Below are 5,772 nucleotides of genomic sequence, written 5' to 3'. Positions count from 1 at the left end.
CTCACCGGGGTGGGGGGAGTGAGTGAGCAGCTGTGTGGCGCTCAGCTGCCGGCTGATGTTAAACCACGACAGTTTGAAATATGGATCTTACTGCATTTTCACAGCACTTTCTCTAAACACATATCCCAAACTACCCACTTCTCCACCTATCAAGCGTCATGAATTACTGTTACCACTACCCCTACTAAATTCAATCTTTAATCCACCAACTCTTTTCTCAATGCCATGTAAGAACGTATGGCCTTGAGTTCGCCTTGAAGGACTACAGATTTGACTATGTCAAGTAGTTTAACCTAGAGAAGAAAGGTTTTGGGGGGGGTGTCTTACCAATATATAAAAATACCTGAAGGGGAAGTGCACAGACAGAGCCAGGCTCTTTTCAGCAGTGCCCAGTGACAGGACCAGAGGCAATGGGCACAAACTGGAACACAGGAGGCTCCATCTGAACATCTGGAAATGTTTTTTTACTGTGAGGGTGACCAAGCACCGGCACAGGTTGCGCAGTGAGGTGGTGGAGTTTCCATCCTTGGAGTTATTCAAAACATGTCCAGACACAGTCCTGGGCAACCTGCTGTAGGTGGCCCTGCTAGAGCAGGGGGGGATAAGATGACCTCCAGAGGTCCCCACCAACCTCAGCCAGACTGTGATTAAGTGAAGTAAAAAGGGAAGGAAGTCCTGTAACAGAAAAGCTGCTATCAAAAATGCCCCACAAGCTTCATTAGGGATAACTCTTAAGATATAGCATTTCTGCTCAGACAGTCACATAAAGAAAATCAAGTGAAAGTCTGTCCTCAATTAAATCAGGTAGGGCAAAAGTCATTGGGACTTTAAATCCAGCAACATACACTATTACACCAACAGATAAAATGGTAAGTAATGAAAACTGGAGTACAGGTATAAAGTTGCAAGGAGTTTTATACTTGCAGTCATAACAGAGAACTATTCAAGAAAGATAATAAGTGTCTTTTCCTAAGACACAAAGAAAAGTTCCTGGGTATGGCTGCTATCTGGACATCAAGAAGCAGCAGAGAAACCCAACAGGTTGAGGACACGTATCAGAAGCCACAAGGTTTTCTCAAACACTGAAAAGAAACCCCATTTTTGCATACTCATTAACTTGCCTTCACCAAGCTGATAACATTATTTCAATCTTTCTCTAAACTGAATTTCAGACAGCTACCCCTTGGCACTTACCCCATGTTCAAAACACTCAGAAATTCATTCAGTGGCTAATAAAAGAAAGTGAAGCACAAGACCGGGAAGTGCAGTACTGCTCCCCCTTATCACATTTAGTCACCCAAAGTTAACATCAGGAACTTACGTCCCTCTTATGTCAGTCTCAAAATGGATCACAAGTCAGTGATCTGAAGAACGTGTGACTGAAAGCTGAAATAAAAGCCCAGGAACAGAAAACATCTGTCCTTTGGGGTACAACCCGTCAAAAGCATGGACCGGAATTTCTCAAATACAATAAATTATGTACAGCCCTACAGCAGAGCAGGGTTTGGCACCAGGATTCCTTCCAGATTCATGTTGCTGAAACTGCATCTAAGACAACATGCAAGTTTGAAAATCGCGGAAGAATGTAAATACAGAAAGAAAAAAAAAAAAATCAGCAATAGCCTTCAAATACAGGGAAACATGGACAATGTGATAATACAAGATATCAGTCAAGTGTTTACCATAAAATAGCCATGAGTCAGTTAACATTTAAAACAAATAGAAAGAGGAAACAAAAAAGCTTTCAGAAGCCATATGCTTCATTATATATGATTATATCCACCATCCTCAAAACACTTAACAAAACAAATACAGTAGAAAAAAAAATTTCCTTTTCTTTGCTCAAAAGCAATCTCAATATGGTCTCTAAAGCATCGTCCTACTTCCAGGAACAGTATTTTAGTCATAAGAAATACAACTGAAATGTTCTAGATGAAACCTACGCCACACACAGTAAAACTGCAAAAAGACTTCCTCTCTCTATAGCTAACCATTAAAAATATTTAGGAATATGATCATAGCTACTGAATTCAAATTTTACACCTTCAACCACAGGGCTGCCTAACAGACTAAGACAGACTCCGCCTCCCCCCCCCCCCCCCCCAGCATTAAACCAGGTTAGAAAAAGTGCAACCTGATGATTCAAATCTGGAGGTTAAGAAAGTATTTGTGTTTTCTTCATTTAACTTTGGATTCAAATACTAAAAAATTCTGTAACACAAATTCCGTTGAACCTGCATCTTTTGCAGATCTGGAATAAACTGTGTTTCCTGTATGATAAAGCAAAAAACCAAAACCATAAAGTTCACCACAGGAGTACTACTTCAGGCAAACCTTAAGTCTCGAGAAAGATCAAAGCACTCTCAATATGGGAAACATTTCATTGTTTTTAATGCAAAATGCTACACTCAGCCAGGTTAAGGACTCCTCCAAGCTCATCTGTTGGAAGACTGAGTTAAGAAGCTGGGGAGGGAGAGGAAAAAAAGCTTGACAAGTTTACCTTCAGAAGAAGCCACAGTATATTGCAGCTTTCACAGACAGCTGGACAAAACAAAGAGAATTTAAAGAGAACTGAGAGTAGAAACAACTCCATCCAAGGGAACTGCACAAAGTGGTTCACATAACCTATCTTGCAATGTGCTCAGTAAAATAGTTATGTTGTAGTAAAAACAAGCTGAGCAAGCCATGAGACCTTAGGCATCAGACTGTGTCACCTCTAACCTATCTGTGTCTAGTCACCGTTTACTCTTTGCAGCATTGAGAAGTAGTGGGGGGAAAAGGGCTGAAGGTTACCACACCTGTGAAACGGACTGCAGGAGCCCCAGGTGGACGGGGAGTTCCAACAAACTGCCAGTTTAGATGGCCAAAATTAAAGAGCTTGGACTTTCAAGTTAGAGCAAAACGGAGAAACCCTTTGTACGATTTTTGTAAAATACGAACCTTAGGTAATTGCAAAGGAGCTACTTTCACAGCCTTTCATCCCGGCTCTCACTTTAACGAACATAACCTGTTTAGGGAAGTTATATGAAAAACAGCACAAGTCCAAACTAGGTCTTCTCTGAAAAGCAAAGAGGACGCAATGGGCTACAAATGAGCAGACTGCATCAGAAAAAAACAAAGTTCAACAAAAAGCTCCAGCAGAATAACACTTAAGCGGATATTACTTGTATTTCCTTTAGCACCTTCCATTCAATACTTTTGAAGTACACAAATACAACACTGAGTTTCTTTAATCTGTCATCTTATAAAGGGGACAAGTCACTTGGCTTCTCTTTTACCAAGGTCATACGAGGCTGTTGCAAACCCAAGCACAGAACACAGGTCTTGAGAGTCCTGCTCATGTGCTTTAACCAAATAAGAGACAAAGATTAACAAAAAGATTAATAAAAGATAGAAAGTTGTATTCCTATCATTTCATGAAGAACCTATTCCAAGTACTAAACATTACTGAAATTGCAAGTAAGTATTACTATTAATAGTAATACTATCAATACTAATTATTAGCAGTCTATGATACGTACATTTCTCAAGCACTATTAATCAGCACACTATTCTGCTATGATCAGTATCACTAGGGGGACACCAGCAACAAATATAAAACATACCAAAAAATGGCATTGTATGAGGAAAGCACCACATAAAATAAAAGTCCATGGAAGAAAAATAAAACATCAAAAATCTGCTTCAAAGTTCTAAAACGGTAGCTTAAAAATTGGAAGAACTAAAAAAAAAATACATTAAAAAATAATAGCTTCTGGTAACAGACAAGATTTTTTTTGTTGGGTTTTCCCTTAGCTTCCTCAGATGTTAGTAGTGAGTCTGTAACTCCAAAGTCCCCTCGAATGATCAAATCCTTTTGCAAGTCATGGCACCAGGAGCTTTTCTGAGGAGTGGCCAAAACACCACAAGTGAAATGGCCTAAATTTCTAAATTTCCATGCCGTTGTTTTTATTACTACAAACACTTTTTTAAACCAATACACACTGATAAAACTGCAACAAGAACAAAGCAGAATAGACCTTGCCCAATTCCCACTCCTCCCTCCCTCCTTTAAGTTACCAAGATTGTTGAGGTTATAAACACAAAAGCTGGCTCATTTTCCAGACTCTGCATCAAAATTGGTTTACACCAGTTAATCCAGTTTCTCCATGTAAGCCTCCAGGAGTCCCAAAACATCATTAAAGCTGCAAAGTGATTTAGCCTTGCTTGCTTTCAAGTTACCTGGTGTAAGGTTAAAAATAAATTCTTTAAACAAGTTAGGTCAAACCACCACAGAGAAATTGGGCCCAGGTATAAATACTGAGTCAGCCAGGTAGGAATCCAAACCCAGATTCCACTAGAGAACGTGATATAACCAAGGGAATTGCTAAAAGGGCCTGGTAAATATTAAAAAAGCAAAGCCTCAGAAGGCTGAGCCGCTGCCGTTTGTTGTGAAGGGCTCCGTTTCAATGGCAAGTGCTGCTCTTCCAGGCTGGCACATCCTCCCCCTCCCTTCCCTTCGCACACATCCAGCTCCAATTTCTCTCCTTGAAAAAAACAGCTGCTCTCATGCCAGGACGGCCCCTCCATTTCACCAGCCACCACAGCTATCGTCTTGATCTGCTGCTGTATTATAAGCATTCAGCATTTACTCAAACTGAGATGACTAGGGACCGATTGCTGCTTGATAGCTAGAGACGAAGCGGGCTGGCCCTCGTGAGCTTCCCTTTACATAGCTCCACACCAAACCCGAAGTTTCTGTTCCACAACACTGCATGTTCCTTTGAACACAACCAAGAAGGCTCTGCGCATCCATGCTCCTGATGTCCCCTATAAGAGGGAAGCTTCAAATCAGGTTCACCCTGAGCAGCTCACAAGTGGCATTCAACAGCACTGCAGACATTTCAGCACATATTTTTAAATCTATTTTACATCAGAGTTCAGATCCTTGCCATCAGGCTCAAAGGTGCACCGGGTCCCTTTTTACATCCAGTTTCTTAGAGAAGGGTTTCTACCAGTCCACTTTCCTGCTGTAATTTTCTTCAGCAAAAAGAGCAAACACAGAAGAGCTTTCTTTTTTGTTTTTAAATGCAACATAAGCCAGCCCGATAGCAAAGCCCTGCCCTGACTTCTAATTCTCAGCAAGCACACATAACCGGGCGTGAGAAAGGACTAGGTAGAGAAGGTTAACAGAGAGAATGGTTCATTCATCGCCATGTCCTCAAGTAACCTACTGTTGCTGCCGAGATGTTATTGTCAGTGAATCCTGTAGCTGTGACCGTGACACGGCTGTCCTACCCACCCCCCCCACCAGCAAGGGAGCATCCGGGAAGGAGATGGGGAAAGGCAACATGGAAGTAAAGCCCTACACCAGGCACAAATCAATAGTTATTCACCCACTTGTTCCCTTCCTGTGCTGCCAGCCCTCCTTTGGCCTGACTCGAGATTAGGAAGGGGCCCAAAGGCATGCCCCGCTCCACGAGCCCCACTTCTCCTCTGAGGTGTCCAGTTGCATCCCCCTTTCCTCACACTCCCCAGCCAACAGAGCCAGGAGAAGCACAAACCCGTCAGGAGAGAAACCCCCAGCCGTAAGGAGATGAGAAACAAGGGGATGGGGTGCAGGACCCACTCCTCAGAACGGAAGAGGGTGGAAAGCCAACCCACCTCTCCCGGCACGCACCGGGGGTCAGGTGGGCTCCCGCTCCTCACAGGAGGCCGGGCTGGAGCAGGGCGGGAGCTACCCGCAACCGCGGCCTACTCAGCGGCCCCTACCCGCGCCCCTGAGGAAGGGGC

The sequence above is a fragment of the Aptenodytes forsteri genome, unplaced genomic scaffold (genome assembly GCF_000699145.1).
Source record: "Aptenodytes forsteri isolate BGI_AS27 unplaced genomic scaffold, ASM69914v1 Scaffold266, whole genome shotgun sequence".
Classification (NCBI taxonomy): domain Eukaryota; kingdom Metazoa; phylum Chordata; class Aves; order Sphenisciformes; family Spheniscidae; genus Aptenodytes; species Aptenodytes forsteri.
The sequence above is the reverse complement of the archived record's forward strand: the minus strand, read 5'-3'. Positions refer to the sequence as shown.